Source organism: Protobothrops mucrosquamatus, unplaced genomic scaffold, assembly GCF_001527695.2.
Source record: "Protobothrops mucrosquamatus isolate PMUCROS unplaced genomic scaffold, P.Mucros_1.0 scaffold755, whole genome shotgun sequence".
NCBI lineage: Eukaryota > Metazoa > Chordata > Lepidosauria > Squamata > Viperidae > Protobothrops > Protobothrops mucrosquamatus.
Window position 1 is genome coordinate 395634 of NW_015387025.1, and position 10786 is coordinate 406419.

Sequence of the window (10786 nt, forward strand, 5' to 3'; positions counted from 1 at the left end):
ACACACACACACACACACACACATAAACACACACAGAGCTTTGTGGGGTTAAATTCTTCCAAATGATTGCTCTTCAGACTTTGTTCCCAGATTGTTTTCTGGCTCTCCTGTCATATTTTTCAGGGATTCAAGATATATAAAGTGCACTCTGTAATTTCCTAGTTTTCAAGAGAAGGTAGAGTATTGGGGTTTGGAGAATTTTTCTGCTTTTGTTTAATGGAAACAAGATTTATGAACAAATACGTTTTCACAAAAACAGTTCTTTACTCCTCCCTTCTCCATTTCACACAGAACACATCCTCAACGTACTGAATTTTAAAATATTTAACTTTTAAGTTTGTAGAGCACGTTTTTCCCTAAAGATAAAATATGAGGCCAAAAGTTAATTGTTGCAATCATCTAGCCTGGCTTGTAAATCACAATTCTTGATGAAAAGTAAATACAACTTATGTAAATTTGGAACTGTTGACTATATAAGATCATTTTAAAAATAGTTGCAATCAAAAGTACAATACAATCCTATGTATATTACTTCAATGTTTAATTTCCCTCACTTTGAAACAGATTCATGTTTCTCGTTCCAAAGAGCCTTCTTGACCCACAAGATTGCTAATTTACAGTAAAGCTTACATAAAAATACTATTTTTTCCAATACTACTTTCAGACTATTTAGCAAATTTACTATGCACCAAATATATTAGGTAGATTTCCCCAGAGAAAGCTGATAACATTTCACTGTTTTGCAGCATAAAAAATGAACAATCCGGACCTTACATCCAGCATTGTCTACTTTCTGGAATTTTTTCATATGGAATGGCATCTCTAAAGCACATCTGTTTAATAATTTTCTCTTTAAACCCTTGGGGAAAAATACAGCAAAATAGCCTGCAAATACAGTAATTGCTGAATTATATGAAGTGAATATGAAGCAAGCCATGGCCACAATCCAACATAGTTAAGCCTCTTGAGATAAATAGACATTGCTAAAGCACACTGATGGGTTGTGGTTGATATTTCTCACACCTGTTCTTGAATTCATTAATTTTCTATTTCAGATTGAATACTTTTGTCCCTGGATACAGGCCATATATGATGTATTTCCTTTTTCTTTGTATAAGGAGCTGATATAATTTATTTTCATTAGTGTCATTGACACATACAACTTGAAGTGCTATGCCTATCCAGAAGTTGGTTTATTATAGATAGAAAACTTGTTGTATACTGGCTTGAAAAGCTGATTTACGTAAAAATAAACATTAATGAGCTGGATTCAAAGAAAATAAGACCTTTTCTACGCATAGAAATGCTATTGACAAATAATAGTTCAGCATTGCATGAAAATGCAGTTACAGGTGTCTCTCAACTTATAACTATATGCTTATAAGTTGAAGTTACAGTATAACAGACTTCCCAGGGGTGCTTACAACCCAGGTGATAATTGATTCACTTAAGTATTGCAGCATTTGTTTAACAACCAGTGGAAAAGGGTCATAAAACTGGGTCGGTCATGGGATGACTTGACTTACGACTGTCATGAGTTATGACCATGATGGGCAGGCTCCATTGCAGATGTAAGTCATGCACTACCTATTTGTAAAATAAATCAAACAGACAAAGGAAGAAGACATGTCGGATAAAGCAAAACATACAAAATAAGAACTGGTCCCTTTGAGGTATGTAGTTCCAACTCAGTGAAAAAAGGTAGATTGTAGATTGAAAGAAGAAACCATTGACTATTTGCATAACAATTATCAAGCTCCACTATTGTCAATGGGTGATATTTGTGTCTCAACCACTAAAACTTGTTGAGCTGCATGTAATCTATATATTGAGGAGCAATTGTGTGATGCCTTTGCACTTATAAATCTATAAAAGTTCTTCTAACTCAGATTTATCTATGTACATATTTGATATGGAGAGCCCTTTATTTAAGCTAAGGACACAATATAAAAAAGGAGAATAAGGAGCAAGGAAGAAAGAGAGAGAGGGGAGGGAGAGAAGGAGGGAGAGAGGAGGAGGTGGAGGATAACTGAAAAGAAAAATAAATTCATAGGCCAAACAGTATGCTGTATACAATTCTGTTCCAAACATGTCAATCCCCTAGCCCAGAGGTACCCCAACCTTTTGGGTACCAGGGACCAGTTCTGTGGAGAGAGGTTTTTCCACGGACTGGTGGGTGTGTGGTTTTGTGTGCTGCTTGCCTGCATCTTGTGGATGCTTGTTTGTGAGGACTGGTTGCTAGCATGACGTGGCCCAGTACTGGTCCAGACCCTGCCCTAGCTTAAGATTCTCAGATATGTCTTCATAATTCTTTCAATCCTCGATTTCTATATATCCTACCAAGACCTTAAAGTTAAAATGTGCATATCATGTTCACTTAATTTTGTCACTGCATGGAAATGTTGTCAGTGGTTACTCTGTGTAAGCACTGTACACAGTACACACTGTACACTCTGTGTAACCACTGTATCCATATAAATGTGCATACATTTTTTTCATAAGTAGTAAAAGAAATCACTGTAGAAATGCCTGTGGGTTTGTCATGTATAGTATTCTTTCTATTAAGTTAGCAATATGAAAGCAAGTTGTCATTGATTTCCCTTTTTGTTTGTTAAATATTTTATTTTTCATTGTTACAGCAATGTAATTTACTTTGAACAATATATTATTTAATTTAAAATACTTTTTGACATGTACTTTACACCTCTACTTTACCTTGTATTTACTTAACTATATATACCAAACTATGATTCTTTTCTGTTACTTGGAGGCCATTTTTAATTTTAATTGTGTTGACAACTACAGAGTTCAACCTAAATGTAGTAAGAGGAACACATTCATTCTATAAACTTTCTTCCTCTGACTTATTCTAATGCATATGAGGACAATTATCCTTTGACAACTCTGACGAATAGCATTGCTCTTTTACTTGACTTGTCACATTGATCACCAGCTACTGATACAATTAATAAAGCATTGCTGTCCACACAGCATATTAATAATTAGACTGAATTGGAAATGACAAGACCAATACATCTGGTGCACTGACTTTTTAATCTTTTACATCCTGTCAGCTCCCAAGATAAAAGAAATAAAAATCCAACATCCTACCTCTTCCCTCACCTGACAAGAAGTTCTTACCTATAGGGCACCTTAGCATATTTCAAATAAACATCACTTCTGAAAGAATGAAAAAAAAAACAGTTGCTAATGATGAATGCTTTAAATTATGTCAAGGATCCAAGGTGATTAGTTGTTATGTACACTCAAGAGTTTGTATTTATTTAATGGAATAGATAGCATTTTTTTGTATTAGAAAACAAAGACCTATCACAAACGGTTTGTGAAAGTTTTCTTGTTTCCTGTTGTGCAAATACAAAATAAAGCTGTAGGGTACATACAAAAATATTTTATATTTCCCTTTCTTTCTGGTTTGCACTTTTTGTAAGACAAAAGTAAGCAGATTTATGTAGAAGTAAGCAGATTTATGTCTTTTAAAATGTAATGTTTTTTACTAAGTTGCTGTTCTATGATGATATAGTCTTTATAAGAGGTCAAAAATCGAATTAATAGCATTTTGCCCAGTAACTGTCATTAGACACAAATATTCACAGCAAATTACAAATTCTATTTAACTTGAAACCAGATCCAGCTGCTCCAATAAGTTGGAGGTTACAACCTCCTATCACCAAATTGTTTTTTGTCCCAACAAAGTGAGGAGCTCAATAGATGGTGGATAGGTTACGAATATCTAAGTTGTATTTTTTTTTTAGCTCCAATCCAATAGTTAAATAAGGTGGTAAAAAAGCCTAAAATATTTCTACAACTGTCAAGAAGCTGCATAATGAGATTAATTTGCAAATACCTCTATGAATCAGGTACTTAATATAGACTGCCTCTCACAAAATCACCCAACTGGTGCCGTAAATTCAGCAGGGAAGCCCATCTGTGTGTCTGGTTTGTGGTCCAGTGACTTGGAATTGAGTTTTTTTTTTTTAGTAGTGGTGCCTCAACAATGAAAATCTCTTACAGGGAAGTATATTTGGTTCCTAGGTTCTTGACTTTTAATTGAAAATTGAAGGGATGCTTGCCTACTTTAGACTATTTCTAAAATGAAACCTGTGTAATTGTACTTTCACTTTTATTGTTTTGTTTTTATGTGAATTTGTTTATTGCTGGTCAACACAGTCTGCACTTTCATTTACCTTTTGATAGCATAAGCTGAGGACTTCATAATTGTTCTGGCCTATTAAGTGCAGATAGTAGCAAATCAGACGCAGAGAAGAATGATTTTGCTGTATTTTATTGCAAGAGACACTGGAGGCATCTCAGACTTGAGCTTTCGTATACAAATAGCATGAGCTTGCCTGTGGTAAAACTCAGCTTTGATTGTGCTTGTGATATGAAAAACCAGACCATATTGTATCCTTACTATTAGCAAAGAATGGTGCATGTGACATGGGCATACCTAACAATATCAACCTTACTGAAATGTACATAAATGAGTTAGTGATTGAAGAACAGGTAGTCCTCGACCACGATCACAATTGAGCCCAAAATTTCTATTGCTAAGTGAGATACTTGTTAAGTGAGTTTTGCCTCATTTTATGACCTTTCTTGCCACAGTCAAGTGAATCACTGCAGTTGTCTAATTAATAACATGTCTCTTAAGTGAATCTGGCTTTCCCATTGACTTTGCTTGTCAGAAGGTCGTAACCCTAGGAAACTGCAACTGTCATAAATATGAGTCAGCTGCCAAGCATCTGAATTTTGATCATGGGACTGTCATTAGTGTGAAAAATGGTCATAAGACACTTTTCAGTACGGTTGTTACTTTGAACGGTCACTAAATAAACTGTTGTAAGTTGAGGACTACCTATACATATACTTGGTCTCACCAGTTCATGCCATGGCATGTAGAAGATTATGACTAGAAATCTGAGAAAATATATGGTAAAGGATATGAATAAGTAAATAACAACAACAACAACAACAACAACAACAACAACAATAATAATAATAATAATAATAATAATAATAATAATAATAATAATAATAATAATAAAAAAGTTGGAAGGGACCTTGGAGATCATCGAGTCTGTTGGATCGCGCTGGCAGTAAGACACGAGTCGAGTGACAGTCAGCTCTCGGTTTATTGGCAAGGCAGCAAGTAAATCCGGACTGGCTCTCTGGGCCAGGGGAGCCCTCTTTTATGGGATTCCCCTGGCTTGTAATCACACAATTCCATTGGCTGGTAAGACCCCGTTGCTAGTTAGCCAACCAGCAACGGGCATGAAACTGTATGCAGATGGAGAAGGGCAATCACCCTTAATGGGCGATCAATGGAGAAGGGCAATCACCCTTAATGGGCGATCAATGGTGAAGGGCAATCACCCTTAATGGGTGATCAGGATATGCATAGGGGATTAAGGGGGGGAAAACAAAGAACACAACAGAGTCCAACCCCCTGCTCAGGCAGGAAACCCTACACCATTTCAGACAAATGGCTGTCCAGTCTCTTCTTAAAAACTTCCAGTGTTGCAGCATTCACCACTTCTGGAGGCAGGTTGTTCCATTGGTTAATTGTTCTAACTGTCAGGAAGTTTCTCCTTAGTTCTAGGTTGCTTCTTTCCTTGATTAGTTTCCATCCATTGCTTCTTGTCCTGCCTTCAGGCGCTTTGGAGAATAGCTTGACTCCCTCTTCTTTGTGGCAGCCCCTGAGATATTGGAACACTGCTATCATGTCCCCCCTCGTCCTTCTCTTCGTTAAACTAGACATACCCAATTCCAGCAACTGTTCCTTATATGTTTTAACCTCCAGTCCCCTAATCATCTTTGTTGCTCTTCTCTGTAGAAGGAAAGGAATGAGTATGCTTATGATTTTAAGAGAAAAGAGAAGGTTGTATTTGTTCTGAATAAAGGTGGCCTGATCTTCAGGGACGGAGCTGATAAGTAGGCACAATGAAGTAAATGTAAGTTTAATGATTACTTGTTCTAAGATGTAAATTAGAAAATGTGAAATTGTGTTTTTGAGATTCTTTTGAATGAGTATAAAAATATGAATTCATAATTTGGATTTTGTAATATTTGCATGATTTACTCCAATGAATATTGATAATGTTTTGTTCTCTGAGTTGTTTAATATTTATTTTTTAATAATTTAATTTAATTTAACAACTTAATTTAATTTAATTGTTGCCTGTCTTGCCACAGGGTAACTCTGATGGCTTACAATATTAAATAATAAGACTATATATATAAATATATGCTACAAAATACAAAATACAATAGCTAAAAGTGAGAAAGTGAGTTTTCCCCCATTTTACAACTTTTCTTGCCACAATTAAGTGAATCACTGCAGTTGTTAAGTGAATCACTGCAGTTGTTAAGTTAGTAACACGGTTGCTAAGTAAATCTGGCTTCCCCATTGACTTTGGTTGTCAGAAGGTTGCAAAAGGGGATCACATGACTCCAGGACACTGCAACCATCATAAATATGAATCAATTATCAAACATCCAAATGTAAATCATGTGATCATAGGGAAGCTGCAATAGTTATAAGTGTGAAAGATGGTCATGTCACTTTTTTCAGTGCCATTGTAACTTCAAATGGTCACTAAATGAACTGTTGTAAGTCAAGGAATATCTGTATTAGGAAAATTATTTCTGAGAAGGAAAATGAAGTGAAAGATTACAAGTTACACATGCTGTATATTGCAAAAATAAAGCAAGTAAATTAGTTTGTGTTGCATGGTAGAATATTTACTGTAGATGGGGAAATGTTAAGATATGCAAAAGCTGGTGGTACGTGATCTATTATAAGGAATGAATGCTCATGAAATAAGTGAAAATGGTTAATTATAACAATATACTTCTACCTACTTTGTTATAGAGAACTGAGAATTGGACCAAGAATGGATGATTAATAAATGTGAACTAAATACAAAGAGAATGATTAGTACAGGAAAAATAGATGGAAGTGATCTAAGAGCAAATGGCAAGCTTGAAAAATTATTGACATTGTATTTTTGAAATGACTTGCCACAAAGAAATATCACAAAACAGAATTCAAATTGGTAACATTTAAAATAAGGGGCGGGGGATGTTCATACTGGACGGCACAGGAAAATCTCTGCATGGCATATGGCAGAAACAACTTTAGTAAGGTTGCATTCCATACCAAATTATATGTGGAATTACAGTTATATAATATATATTTTACTTGAGAAACGTTTTTGATAAAATTACTAAGCCTCATAATTTCTGGGTATTGGCTATTAATATTAATCCAGTGATATTGTATTAAAGCTGCTATTCTCTGATTACAAAAGTGACTGAAAATCCCTACAAATGTGATTACAGATATCTGAATAAAACAAATTAAAAGAGATGAATGTCAAATATGAAAGTAGACAGTCATTATCCTTCCTCAGTCATTCAAGGGGAAGGGGAAGGGAAAGAAACTACTGTCCTCTGTGAAAAGAATATTTGGGAAAATGCACAAGAGTCCTTACTGAATATGGATGATATACAAGAATCCATAGTAAATTTGCATCCCCAAGCATACTCTCTAAGCACCTTTTTGCAGCCTCCAAATTGGTACCACCAAAACTGAGCAGCAAAAACTAAAATTATAGTGATGTGATTTTCTACCTATTTTCTAAAGTAAATAAAGAGGAAAGAACTCATATGGATGAGGATACCTATTCTTCTATATTATAATACTCTTCAATGATGCCTATTAATATTTTTAAAAATGACCAGAACCTGGTCTGGCTCCCTCTGCTAACATTATCATACTATTGTCAAGTGCATTGTCAAGCATTTGGCCAACAACAACAATAACAACAACATTGCTGTAATTCCTAGAGTTAAGAGTTAAATGAAAGAGGAAATTCCATTCAGCTGTGACTTCTCTCTTGTCTTTTGGCTGCTCTGCATTCTATAGAGTTTTTAAGATAATAGTAGTTTTCAAAAGTTTATGTAATACAGAATCATATAATTTGAAATGTAGGCAGCTGCATCTAGCTCAGTGGTTCTCAACCTTTTTTTGAAATGTAGGCAGCTGCATCTAGCTCAGTGGTTCTCAACCGGACATAAGTCGAGGACTAAACCGGTTGTAAGTCAAGGATTACCCAACCGGTCGTAAGTCGAGGACTTTCCCTGCCCGGGAGTGCCGCGCATGCGTGGTTCCGCTCCCTGCGCCGGCCGAGGTGTAGCTGGCAAGCGGCAGCAGGCCGACCACCAGCTGGCCCAGCCCAAGGGAGGTAAGGCACCTGCTGGAAAAGGGGGAAAAAATGGCGGACAAAAAAAATGGCAGACAAAAAAAATAGCGGACATCCTTGCTTGGCGACCCCCATGAAATGGTCGATCGACCCCAAATGGGGTCCTGACCCACAGGTTGAGAACCACTGATCTAGCTGCAATGTTGTCAGAATTATGACTTGCCCAGTGAAGTCACTGCACAAAGCCACCCTTTCATATTTTAAACCTGATATGTCATGACTTCATTACATACTTTTTGTCACCTGCTCTCCCTTACCTCTCCTGCAGATACTTGGGGCTGGAAAGTTACTTCTAAGCGCGTGGTGGCAAACCTATGACACGCGTGCCACAGGTGGCACACAAAACCCTCTCTGTGGGCACGCGCACCGTGGCTCCAGTCCTAGGCCTCCAGCTAGGTTTTACAAAACCTTTTCGCTTTAGGCCTCCTTTGCCGTGTGCAAAAAAAAAAAAGTTTCAATCAATCAATCAATTTCAACTTCTTGTGGGGGAAAAAAAAGATCTCGCAAAGTTGGAATTGATTGATTGAACTTTTTAGTCCCACCCAGTCTGCAGTTACCACCACAGTCATGCCCACCCAATGGGCCACGCCCACCCAATGTGCCACGCCCACCCGGCACCCGATGATACATAAGTGGGTTTTGGGTTGCAGTTTGGGCACTCGGTCTCTAAAAGGTTCACCATCACTGTTCTAAGCTATCAAGTGCAATACAGCAATTCACATCCTTGACTAATAACTATAGAGTCTTTGCTTCAAGATGTCAGTAAGGAGCAATCTGTTATCTCTTTAGATAACTTTAGATAACCCTCCTGAATACATGAAATAAGAGACGAATAGGTTAAAGAGGTGCTAGTGACTTGGCATTGTTGATCTTAAAACACACTTATTATACAAAATGTAATATTCAATGATAGGTCCATTAATTATTATGGTGATCTTATTGTTTTTGAATTGTGATAACTAGAAACCACAGAGATTTTCTTTCATTTATAACTGAACTTTTCATCTGTGTTTTAATGTATTACATCAAGATTATCATTGCTGCACATATTAAATTGTCAAAGATGGTTCAGACCTCCTAATGGGAAACCAGTTTCGCAATCTGGATACTTTTTTATATATTTCAAGAACCAACAGTCCTGTCACACTGAGGGAATTACAAGAGGGTTAATTATGCTTTCAGTTATCTTTAGTTTCAAGAACATATTTATATATTAAACTGATATAAAACTGATATGGTGATAGTAATATGAATTCTGGAATCTTCAACCAAAAATCATTCCACTTTCAATCTTGAAATAAAAAGTTATGAATATACCCAGCTTAGTATAGTAAGTCCTTCTGTAACAGCAGGATACGCCCAAGGCCTTTGGCAACAGCTTTCAAGAAACAGTTATTCTGTACATTGGCAGTGGAATGTGGATCAGTCTATTCTACTTTAAGTTCATGAGAATTTCTTTGTTTTCAATCCGTGTTCCAGAAAGCAATAACAGGCAGTTATTATTTCCAGTTTGCTTTTTGAACTTGTATTACATATTATGCATACATGATCATGTGAAATTGTATATCTTGCTTACTATTGGCAATTTTTCCCCATATTTTTGTGTGAAATTTTCAGCAAATGGTGAAGGGTAAAAAATTGTTTGTTTTATTAATACAATGTATATGCCACCATGCATATAGATTCTGTAATAATCATAATTCTATATAGTCAATTTCCAAAGTCTATTACTGAGGGAAATTCAGAGCTACTACTAGTAAAATATATCTCTCATTCAGAGCTGCAAAATGGGAAATAAGCAAACTAAGGAAAGGCTTCCTTAGGTCGATGGAAGACTCCGAAGAATCCGAAAGCAGAGCAGACCTATGCAAAGTTATAAGGAACCAACACTGGATGGAACCAACAGAGGAGGTGGCATCTGGGTCAGGTAAAAGCTGGGAAGTATGGAAATCATTGAATAGACTGCCCACAGCTACAATAAGATCCAGAGGCACTGAACAACTGGAGCTATCTGGTGGCTTTTGCCCTTTGCAATTGTGGTAAGATGCAGACAACACATATGTATACCTGCCTTTTGTGTCCTGATCAGTGTACACTTGAGGACTTCATGGCAGTGTGACAGAATGCAATTAATGTTGCTAATTTATGGGCAAGATCTGTTTAAGTTGTACATATTGTAATTTTATATTTTAAACTTTATGTCATCTTATTTTAATTGTGATGCTTCTGACATGAATAAACAAACAAGCAAACTATGGAATTCTGGTGCAACTAGATGTCCATGGAGAATCTGATTTTGAATAACCTTCAAATGTTTTACAATTTCCAGAATTCATAGCCATTAGTGATACTATCAGAGTATCCTGGAAATGGCTTCAGTATCTTGAAGGTGCTAGGCAGGAAAATATTGATCTCCTTGGGTTTTTTTATTTTTTATTTTTGCAATTCTAGCATGCAAAATATTACAGAAACTTTGAAGAAAAGTATTTCTTGATTCTAAG